The 12,046-nt window shown below is 34.8% G+C and overlaps 1 long non-coding RNA gene across 1 annotated transcript; it reads left to right on the top strand.

Annotated features, from left to right (window-relative positions):
- The first annotated feature begins 236 nt into the window (after positions 1 to 236).
- On the top strand, positions 237 to 11,366 carry LOC148977413 (uncharacterized). Its single transcript, XR_016145448.1, has 3 exons — positions 237 to 316; positions 9,440 to 9,592; positions 11,298 to 11,366. It is a non-coding gene; the product is annotated as an uncharacterized LOC148977413 (long non-coding RNA).
- The last annotated feature ends 680 nt before the right edge of the window (positions 11,367 to 12,046 follow it).

A 12,046-nucleotide genomic window follows, 5' to 3' on the forward strand; every position in this document is an offset into this window, starting at 1 on the left:
GCTATTTGGATACATCACAACTCACAAGTGTTTTTAAATTCACTTTACCACAGTGCCGATTGTGGTAATTAGTGGAGCACATGTGAGCAAATTTTGCCCCAGCTCTCCAAACACATTCATCCATTATAAACTAATGCTTAGTGATGTTTACCCAGTTCAGCCGTTAATGAATTATAGATGTGCCCCTTTAGTGATCCAGTGTAAAGAGGATCTGAAAACACACTTGTGTGCAGAGAGGTGGATTAAACCCCTTTAGATGGATTCGAATGTCCTGGTGACTGATCATAGCCTCAGGCGGATTACAAATGTCAGGCAGGTAAGAACTTGATGGGTCTTATTCAGTTAAATGCTTTTTATTTCGTACCATTTCTCAGCACAGAGTGAATGTTGAAAGATGCACTTTAATAGTATTAGTATTAGCTATCCATGAGCTAGCAGCAGGATCAACTATGACTCTCTTTGGCTTCTCCCTTTATGCCTCCACGTCCCCCCGATTGCCTGCGAGCTTCCCCTCCTATACGGTAATTTCTCTACTGTGCGACGGAGAGTCGATTCGTTATGACGCAATTGTTAGCCTATTTTTACAAAAAAACGCGGTAACACTTAGAATACGGTTCCTTCGTTAATGAATAACTACACAAGAACTAATGAGTAACACAATATTAACTATCTAGTAACTATTATTAACTAACAAGAAACTCTGATTAACAAACTAGTAAGTAATAGCACACAGACGAAAGTGGTAGTTCACTATTAAGTAATCAATAACTACTATTTTTTATACTTCCCAGAGAACTACTGAAAAAGTTTATTAACAATCTAGTAACTACTATGAACTAAAATAAATTCTTATTAACGAATTAGTAAGTAATAGCTCACAGATGAAAGAGTTACTAGATACTTCTGTGAGAGTTACTAATTATTTGGATTCGTATTATAAAGTGAACTTGTGCATTTTGACTCGGAATTGACTCGGACTTATTCCCGAGTCCACTCGAGTCCCATTCAAAATATGTCATGATTATTACTGTATGTTAATATTTCTTTAAATTTTTTGTTTGATTGAAACATCCAACATGGGGGGTGGGTTTGAGTGACCTCAGAATACTACTAATAAAAAATATTAGTATTTTATTATTTAAAAAACCGAAGCAGCTATATAAGGCAGCCAATAAACACACGCATGCGCAGTCTCCCAATGGGTGGAGTTATTCCACCCTGCCACAAAAGCCTAATTGAATGCATTGCTTCTCATGATTGTTCCAACAGTCTTTGTCATTTGAGAGGGAGGTTATGAAACTCATAAAAGTCAACGTAGCATGGCTGCACAGATTTGAGTGCAATGAGATATGAAGCCACTTTTGAAGCGTCATGTCATATGAAACTGCTGCAGCGGTAAAATGAAAATGTTGCAGAATCTTTTTGTAACGCTATCTCTATAAAAAGTATAGCCTGTCTGGAGTTAGCTTTGCTCAGAGGCGTCAAGCTATTTTTTTATACTCAAATCTGTTTTCAAATCTTACTGCATATTTGCAAACCAGATCTAAAACACACCGGTGTGATTTAAACTGATTAAAATCAGTTATTTTTTATTTTTTTGTAATCTCAGTCTAAACATGTTTGAGTGCATTTTTTATTGACTCTTTAACTCTTACAGGAAACAAACTATTGACCAGTGCATAGAATGCATAAAATGCTTCGCTCATGTCGTCTCATGCACCTTGTGAGTTCACCAATGTGGTGATTATAAACATAAGAAGCAGCAAAATATGTTTTAATTCCTCTCTTTCCACACAGATAGCTGGCGCTTATACAATATCATTACCATAGCAACTGTAGATACTGAAAGACCTTGAATAGAGATTTCATCACCTGGAAAATGACAGTCAGTATTAAAGATTGCATTTAACAACCAAATCGAATTTGCATGCAGTGCAAACAAAGATTTGTATGCTAATTTTCTTGGTAGTGCACATTTTTTAGGGCTTTAGCTCAAATCTAATGGTTGTTAATAGAACCCAAGTGAACTAATTGTACTACTTATTTAATTTACATTGACTGAACAAAGTTATTTGACACCAACTAGCCCTTTGAGATAAAACCAATTGTACCCTCCTTATATTAACCAAATTAAAGGGATAATTAAAGACAGCTGTTCCAGCACTGCCAGACTTAATTACAGCTACTCCTGTTGTAAAGCTCACTTATATTCCTGATTATATCATCAGAGTCAGGTTACTATCTTGAAAATGCAACAGTCATGGGTAATGTTCAACGAAAACAGACAAATTGGAATTTGTCAGTGTGGAAAGAGTTTCTCAATCAGTCTGGTACTGCAATTGAACCACTCTGTACCTCAGAATGGACACTTGAAACAGAAGCTTATCTTCCCAGGAGAGGCTACTCTGCCAAAATATATTCCAGGAAACAACATACAATCTTCTAATCTTCAAATGTTACTAAAACATGAAAAAAAAAAAAAAGGCTTTTCTCACCTCAGCTGGTTCTGGTTCTTAACATCATTAAAGACCAGCATTTTGAAATAGAAAAACTCTCAATGAAGTTCATTAGGTTTGGTTTTGTTGGTTATTGCATTCTTCATGCATTGCAGGCTGAATTTCATACTAAAATACTCAAAAATTTCCTGCACTGATTATTTAGCCACACTGCAATTGATTGCAATGTAGTCCGACTCCAGAATGAATGACTATTTTTTTTTTCACGTGAACACAAAATATACAGCGCAATCTGATTTCTGAATGAGTGACACGAATTTGGTTATTTTGAATGAATCAAAGACATACAGCACAAACAAGTGTTACTCTGTTCTTTTCATCCTAATACTTGTGTAAAACTGGTATCATTCAACCCAGTACACTGGACTGAATAAAAAAGTTTTCGTAAGACCAGTTTTCATAGGACCAGTTTTATGATTTTTGGACAAACCATTCAGAAGTTTTAAGAAAAAAAGCAAATTTTCATATCTCCTGACCCCTGACCAGTTGTGCTGTGCCGAAAATCTGCAAGTAACCTCAATTTATGCTTGTGCTGTCATGTACCAAGACACGTCTCGGCAGTGTTGTAGTCGAGACCACCTCACTCGAGTCCGAGTCGACACCGAGACCAGAGAGAGTCGAGTCCGAGTCAAGACCGAGTCCATAGAGAGTAGAGTCCGAGACCAGAGACGGTCGAGTCCGAGTCGAGACCGAGACCAGTGAGGGTTGATTACCTAATTTACTTTTATTTACTTAGAGAAATCCTTTTTTTTTTTTTTTTACTGAATTTACTTAGAGTTTAAAAAATATGATCAGTTTAGGGTAAAAAGGCCACATAGTAGGAGTCCAAATGGACACGAGTCCATGACAAGACCAAGACCATATGGTCTCGAGACCGAGTCCGAGATGAGTCCGAGTCTCGAGTACTACAACACTGCGTCTCGGTACAGTAAAGCGGTGAAGATATAGCCTTGCATACATTTTGACATGCTCTTCATCCAATTTGTTTGCATATTATTCAAGAACGGTTGGGACAATCAAAAAGCTATTAATAGCTTTTTGCGACCATGGTCTGAAGATGATTTGAGCCAATTTCAGTAAAAAACAAACAAACAGATGAACTGTCTAGAACGAGTAAAAGAAAAAAAGGTTGTTTTTTTTTTGGGAAAATTCAATATGGTGGAAATTTCATGACAGAAAATGGCATAGGGTGACATTGTCTTGAGCCAAGGAATCAGAGGACAAATAATTTTGTTCCTAGCCTCTCTGGTTTAAAAATTATTTGTGTGAACATGAGTGGTGGTACTGACCAAGCGGAAACATTCTAATCCGAAAAATGAAGCCTACCCGGAAGTGCGAAAAACTGTAATACATCTAAAATCCGCTAGAGGGAGGTCCCAAAAGGGAGCAAATATCCATAGACAGCATATTAAAATGTCCATTTTCACAGCATAAATTCATGCTTTTACAGGTTGGTCTCATGGACTTTTATTGTAATTTTCGATAGGTTCCGAGTGCCAGACAACTGTGAGGGGGATGAATTTTTTTCTAACTTGTTAGTTTAGATCGTGTTTATATATAAAATGGATGACAAATAAGGGCGGTTAACTTTGATTGACAGCTGATAACAGGCTGCGTCGAGTGGAATTTGACGTCTCGGCCATAATCTGACACAACACATCACCTCTGTATCCTTTCTGAACATTTGTATTTCTCAAGATTTTTCAATATGGCGCTGCCCTTATCCCCCATAAACAGCCTCAAAACTGAGGCTGTTTTTTTTACAGTCTATGGTACTAACTAGAGGGATTGAGTTGATTCCACATTTGCTGAGGTTAATGTTGAGAGTTAGACTGTCCTCCATCTGTTTTTTTTTTTCAAATTTCATAACTTTCCCACAAGTGGTTCTGCCTTGATTGGAAGAAGAAAAAAAAAATGGATACAATTACCCAACAACTCGGCATAATATGCAAACATACCTGCATCATGTTCATATATTTTGACTTTTTTTTTTAACTAGTAAACTAAGCAATACTCTTGAACTCTGCTTTCCAGACCCATTCAGCTAATGTCTCAGTTGTCTTTTTTTTCCTTAAGCTGTTCTCTCTGATACTTGCTGACAGATCCTGTCAGTCATCTGGTGTTTCTCCTAAGTGAATGTTAGGTGTCTCTCAAGTCTCCTTCTGATGAAGAGATGTGCCTTTTCTGCTCTTTTTTTTTCTCCTTCGTCCTGCAGTTTTTAGATTTTCACTCTGAAATGTTCCTCAGGTGAAACTGATAAGAGTGGGTGCCAGTTGGTCACTCATGGCCCATGCTCTTAACCTTCTCCAAACCCTTTGGGTTTCCTTTATTTTACACCTCATTGCTCAGTTAGACAGCTTCAGCTCACCTTTAATGTTCCACATCAGAGATCTGTGTCTCAGCTGCAAGAAACGACAGCCCTATAATCGAGAGGAGAACCTTTCAGGCCACCCAAAGTAAAAAAAAAAAAAAAAAAAAAAAAAAAAAACAGTATGACTGATACATTTTTTTAAGGTATCCAGTTTCCTAAACCAGTGAGGAAAAAAAGTGACGTCATATGCTTGGCTTTTTCATTAATCATTAATTCATTAATCCAGCAATGGAAAATTCAAGCATATAATACCAAAAATTTGATTGCAGTTCAGTGAGCTCTTTAACTCATTCTCATTACAGCTCAACTTATTTGCATATTTGTTTCATTTAGACTGCAGTGTTTAACTTGATATCTGACAAGAGCATCATCAGACTATGAGCAAGAAAGCACAAGTTTTTTTGTTTTGTTCATATGTTGTTTTGTAAATTTTGTTGTTGTGGGACTGAGGACAGATTGTTTTCGCTGACTGAACATGCTGAATCAATGTTAGAATATCTGAGAAGTGATGTGCTGTAGACTTTTGAATAAAGTTAAAGAGTATAAACACTTAACAAACTATTTTTAGTTAATGATCTGTAAGAATGAATCTTTTTTAATACCAGTTATTGATATGAGTAACTTTTTTGACATTTGTTTATAGAGTGTTCTAATATATGGTGTAAAAAACATCTTAGTGCTGCCCTCTTCAGGTTGAACGGTGGCTACTGCAGTTGAATTTTCCTATTGGATGTTCCGCACTTCGTGACGTACGCAGGTTTCAGCTCACCACGCGAGCTACGCCCTTGGCAGTATAAAAACCATCTTGTGTCGTCAAAACCACTGTAGGGAGTCAGGAACTGGAATTGTGAGTATTGAAAACGATCAGGATAGAGTGTTTTAGCATCTATTTCGTCTAAACTCAAAATCATATGTTATCTGAACTAAATAAAATGTTTAAGTTGATTTGACAAAAGAAAAAATGTTGTGATTACTACACTGTAAAAAAATATTGTTGGTTTAACTTAAAAAAGTAAGTAACCTGGGTTGCCTTAAATTTTTAAGTTGATTGATTTGGAAAAAGTGAGTTAATACAATGAGTAGATTAATTTAACCATCAGAAACTCAAAATAATAAGTTATCTCAACTAAATAAATTATTATAAAGTTGATTTGACAAAAGAAAATATGTTGTGATAACAAATCTTGAAAATATTTTTTTACAGTGAGGTGACCATCTCCCATTATTTTCCCATTACATTACAAATATGAATTAGATAAATCAGGTGGTTTTTCAAAAAAAAAATGGTTTTTGGACTATGGTAGCCGGATTGTTATAGGTCAATGTCTACTAGTTCTAACCATCTTGCTCATGGTATACTAGCACCAGCCAATGCTCAGTTTGGTCCAGCATGTAAAAACATGTAGAGAAAAGAATAACAGATTTATATGATATCATGTCTTTGCCATAACTGCTTTAATTAAATGTCCAGGCTGTAATCATGACACGGCTCATCTTGACATATTAGCTCATAATTGTATGATGATTAATGATCATAATCCATCAGAACAGTTAAGAGTGTCCCACTTTACCTAGAACCCACTGTGTCCCTTTTATATAAAATTTGAGGCTTAAAGCTACAATATGTAGCTTTGTTGGCCACAAGAGGGCGCAGTTTCCAACAATAACAAAGGCGTATGTTTATGACGCAGTGACGGGCTGAATGAAGGGACTTGCTGTCAAGCTGATGGATCTAATAATGTTTATGGATTAGTGAAAACACTCTTGTTTTTTTAACATTACAGTGGTATGAAGCAGGTCGCGATTGCTAATAAGAGACATATATCACACGTGAGTCCCGCGGATATAAAGGAATAAGGACATCCCATTGAACGACACGCAAGTGCTGGATTACTCACACAGGTCAGTTTATTAGATTAATTAAAATTGTGAGGGAAACACAGAGCTGTTCCACCTGCAACGTTACACCATCACAAACGACATTTAAATATGTGTTGAAAGTTATAATGTTATTCTACGTTTTAGTTTGTTTGCTATACGAAACTAGCAGCTAGATCAACATAAGAATAACATACTGACCATATTGTAACATTTCAACATGTCAAGTTAGCGTTGTAACATTTATTTGTTTTATGTACATTTGCTCACCTGTCTAATAAAGCTGTAAAGTCGTGACTCGTGAAGATCTGTCAAGTCCAAATTAGTCACGGACGCTAGCTCTCGGTCAAGTGGAAGTCAGTCTCGGACGCTCTCGGCATCTCAAAAACATCACACTGATATTGATCCTCATTTTAGTTCTCCTTGTTTGTCCCAAAGTCTGCTTGCCATGGTCTATGTTTGAACGAAACAAGAACTGGGTGCCGGTAAACGTTACTCACTACGCAGTTGTCCACGTCTGTCGTCATGGTTACGTCATGGCTATGGCAGTACGAGCGGAAACCGAGGATAGCGTGGATATTGCGTCATTGACAGGCGACATTTTTTTTTCCGGGACGGCCACTTATTTAAACTTGGAATTTCTCTGAAATAAAAGAACTTTGGAGACTTTTGGGATATTGTAAGTACACAACTGCAGGAAATATATCACACTGTGCAAGTGATTTTTGGATATTTTATTACAAAATTCTTACATATTGGACCTTTAAGTGGGACCGTGTTATAAAACAGCATCACAAATAATTATGCATTTTGCAACAATACACGTATAGTACCATTCTTGGGGTCAGTATTATGATTATTTATTTATTTATTTATTTTTAAAGAAATGTATAGGCCTACTTTATACTCCAGCAAGGATGTGTTAAATGTACATGTATAACTATATTAAAGATTTATTTTTCAAATAAATATGGCAATGACTTGTCAAGGTATCAAATAACCTTGGAAAAAAGTGTCAAATTAATAATGATTATTATTATTATATGATATATTATTATAACAATAATATTATAATATTAATAATATATTAAATATGATAATTAAAATATATATTTATTTATTTATTAATTTTTTTTTAGTAGCAAATCAGTTTATTAGAATAATTTCTCAAGGATCATGTGACACTGAAGACCGGAGTAATGAAAAAAGTCAGCTTTGCCATCCCAGGAATAGATAACATTTTAAAATATATTTCAGCAAATATATTTCAAATATATTTCATTTTAAATTATATTTATATTTGAAATATATTTAAAATATATTTCAATATATATTTCATTTTAAATTGTAACAACACTTACACAATAACACAATATTAATGTTTGTGCAGGATTTTTGACCAAATAAATACATATGCAATTTGTGAGCAAAGTCAATAAACAAATAAATCATATTTTTGTTTATACGTTTTATTCTTTTTGTTACATCATTTAAAAACAATTAACCTTAACAATTTTGTTGGTATTTTATTTTAATTATGTTTTTAAGAAAAGCATTCCCATTTGTCTGTACTGACTGAGATTGTTGAGAACTGAAGTTGAACTGAACTGTGTTCCACTTTTCCTGAGTTTTTTTTTATTATTAGTTTTTCTAACTTTAAGTGAGATAACATCACTAATTGTGAGAACATTTGCAATATCCGCTCTGCTGTCAGATGCATATCTTTCAACTGTGTTAGAGCTAAGGTTAGTTAACTGTATAATAAATGATTCATAACCATTTTAATATATTTGATCCTTTGATATCAAAAAGTGTGGGAAGGATACAGCTTATAATAAAACTTAATTTTCTTGTAAAGTATAGAAATAAATGCGTAGCCATCTAGAATGCGAGAGCACAGTGCAGTGTCACACAATGAACAACAGCAGCACCTAGTGGTCGCGTCTGGAGTTTTTATACGGACCATAAGAAGGAGTCTGCAAATTAATTCCCCTAATTCAAATTCTGTAACCACAGAGCTTTAACATGTTCAGTGACTCTCTTTCTGTCAGTAAATCCAACTCTGTCAACCGAAAGAGCACCTCACTGAACAGCCATCTATACAGTTAATGAGAAAACGCTCTCTTTTACGACCCACACAGAGGGAAACATTCCTCAAATTCACAGGGTTTCTGTAGATATCCATAGAGACAGTGACACACTCTTTGCGGAGATTCAAAAGCACACATTTAACTGAAAGTACATGGTGAAAACTAAAGTCATGGCTGTCAGACAGTCATGCAACTTTGTGACCAAACATAATTGATTTGTAATACAATTCAATACTCTTATATGTATTTCAATGTGCTTCCGGTATTTTAAAGTCATCAGTGCCCTCATTGAATAACCTGCTTCACCCGGATATATGTATCAGATTAGATAAGTATGGCAAATAAGTGGTGAATGTCATTTCATGTTGACTTTGAAGGGAGTTCAACTGAAAATAACATAATTTCTACTCTCCCTCATCATATGACTTGGGTGATTTTTATTAAATAACTGAATGTCTTTATATATTATATAAAAATAAATATTTATATGGACTGTTCAAAATATTTTTAAATGGTCTCTTTTGATGACCAAGGCTGCATTTATTTGATTATTTTTTTTTTATTTATTTTTTTATTTTTCCTAGGATGGCACAGCTGAATTTTCAGCATCATTACTCCAGTCTTCAGTGTCACATGACTCTTCAGAAAAGAGCAGGGGGAAAAGAGCAGCTCATACATTCTTCTAAACATCTTATTTTGAGTTACACAGAAGAGGAAGAAAGTTTGAGTGACATAAGGTGAGTAAAATATGGCAAAATATATTTAAAAAAACCTTTTCCCTCCAAAACATTTGTTTGGTGATGTGTCAAGCCACTAGAGGGGAGTCTTTAGTAGCTTTACAAGTAAGATAACCTGCACCGACCCGGTGATGCACAGAAACATATTTAGAAGTCACATACTCCTGAAATGTCCGATTAATCTCTCAACTGCTTGATGATCTGTGATGCAATGGCCAGATATCCTCATTTAAATTTACATTATTTATGTGTGTATGTCAGGAAATCTGTGCTTTGGAAGACAGTTAGACCCAGTTTGTTTTTTTTCTTTACAGAATGGCATTAACTCCCCTGTTTTCATCTATGATGTGTAATTAATATTCCAGTCATATATCTTTCTGTCCTCTAGCAACTCAAACTCCTCTCATGTGTGGGTTTAAATTCTCTTAGAATAGTCTCACTCTGACTCACTCTTAGTGCTTCCTCTGGTCCTGTGATGAGGCAGCTGTAGATATCTGCTCCCGGCTAACACACACACACACACACACACACACACACCTGCCTTGTTCCCCCCTGACGCGCTGATACTTCAGGAGATTTGTAAGCTCTTTTGTTTTTGAAATCATCAAAGGGCTGGCGAATGCCGACTACAGCATGCCTGATGTCCTCGTCTTTTGGGAAGATGAATGGAACGGGGCTCAGTCTGTAAATTTACCATCCCGCTTCTGAGATTTTAACCCTCTCCTTGACATTTAGGCCTGTTACTATCATTAAAGCATCACTTTGCAAGTCTGCACTTTCTCTAGAGGTTTATAGATGCCGCACACGTGCGGATATTGTAAAATAGTGATGAGAATGCTGATAAAGGTGAATGGGTGTAAGATTGATGGCCATTCGTGTCCTCTCTCGAGGCGGCCCGTGGCATTATTGCATAGTACTGTACTGTAGCCTACTGTATTTTATGTCATACTTCTAAACAAGGGGGTTGTGGAGTAAATTTAAGACATGTGAACTGCACTACCTGCAGTTCAATATCAAACACACACAGGGGATTGATATCCTTCTGGAGATCTGTACAACTTCATTTCTGTTATAGTTAGATTTAAAAGAATTATGTTAACACTACTATTCAAGATTTGTTTTTTGTTTGTTTTTGAAAGAGATTTGTCTCGTTTGCTCATCAAGGCTGCATTTATATGATCAAAAATACAGAAAAAAATATTTTGTGATAAATTTAAATTTAAAATTTAAAATTATGATAAATTTAAATTTAAAGAATAAATTTAATTAAATATTAAAATATATTTATTAAAATATTTTAATTTTAAAATATTTTTCGAATTAAATTTTATTTTTATTGTCTGTTTTCTATTTACATATATTTTACATTGTAATGTAATTTGCTTCCTGTGATGGTAAAGATTATTTTTTTTTTAGCATCATTAGTACATTACATTTTTCAGTGCCACATGATCCTTCAGAAATTATTCTAATATGCTGATTTGGTGCTCAAGAAACATTTCTTATTATTATCAATGTTGAAAATATTCTTTACTGTCACTTTTTGATCGCAAACAGTGGCCTCAAAAAGTGTTTGTACACTTAAAAATTTATGAATTCACTGCATTAGATACAAAATTAAACAGTGGCATTATCGCAAAGAGTATATTCAAAGTTCATAGTTCATTTTTGAAGAATTATAACATTGAAACTCATTGACTTTCAGGTGGACAAAGACATTTCAAAATATCTTTTGTGTTCTACAGAGGAAAGACCTCATGCAGTGGTAACATTTGGGTGAGTCATTTTAGGGATAATTCACTCCAAAAAAAATAAAAATAAAATACTCACATTATTAATGCTTTACCAACCTAATAATATTAGACTAAATCTGATGTACTGTACTTCTTATAGATATACGGCCTTATGATACACAATGCAAGCTATAAGTGGCTACGGCTATAAGCCATGGATACACATGGATTTAAAAGTACAATTATTTTTCCAATGCATCCACCTTGGCTTGATTCATTGTCAATCTGTTCAAAATGGAGAATAATGTTTTGAAGTTTGAAAATGTGTAGACTACGGTCTGTCTCTCCCTCTTTAAACTTTGTCCAACATATTTTCAGGCTGTGCTTGTATTAAACAAAAGCAACATATAGTAATTATTGACTCAGTTCTTGCCAAGCACACCTGTTTCTGGTTAATAATGAGAAATTTCAAGCCAACATATTCCAGTGTATGTATTTGCTTGAATGGCTAAATGGCCCCTAAAATGACTTGGTATCCTTTGAAGAATTGTGGAGTTTATATTGGCGCAAGTGCAAATTATCAGTAAAGATCTAAATGTAAAAACATGCCCAATAATGAGAAAGCTATAGACATAGATTTCCATGTACGAAAACATAAGCCTTGTTGTTTTATTATTCAAGTAATTTGTCATAACCTGTGGACTTTTTTGTTGATAGTTGA

The sequence above is a fragment of the Pimephales promelas genome, chromosome 10 (assembly GCF_988280905.1).
Source record: "Pimephales promelas chromosome 10, fPimPro1.hap1.1, whole genome shotgun sequence".
Taxonomy (NCBI): Eukaryota; Metazoa; Chordata; class Actinopteri; order Cypriniformes; family Leuciscidae; genus Pimephales; species Pimephales promelas.